The sequence below is a fragment of the Penaeus monodon genome, chromosome 28, assembly GCF_015228065.2.
Source record: "Penaeus monodon isolate SGIC_2016 chromosome 28, NSTDA_Pmon_1, whole genome shotgun sequence".
NCBI lineage: Eukaryota > Metazoa > Arthropoda > Malacostraca > Decapoda > Penaeidae > Penaeus > Penaeus monodon.
Genome location: NC_051413.1, coordinates 19,226,372 through 19,226,598, shown reverse-complemented (window position 1 = coordinate 19,226,598; position 227 = coordinate 19,226,372).

The window sequence follows — 227 nt, the reverse complement described above, 5'->3', positions numbered from 1 at the left end:
CACAATAATAAGAGTAAATATTCTCACCCAGATCATCGGTCTTGCGGCCGTGCATCGCATCACAAAGCGCCTCGTCAGCGTTTCTTTAGTCGACGATGACGGTGAAATGTGAGCGGAATAAGACAGCGCGACGGAGGTAAGGCACCTTCTCTTTCTTGTTCTCGTTCAGTCTTATTCGCTTGTTTTTCTTTTCTTTCTCTTTCCGTTTCTCTCTCTTTCTTTTTCAA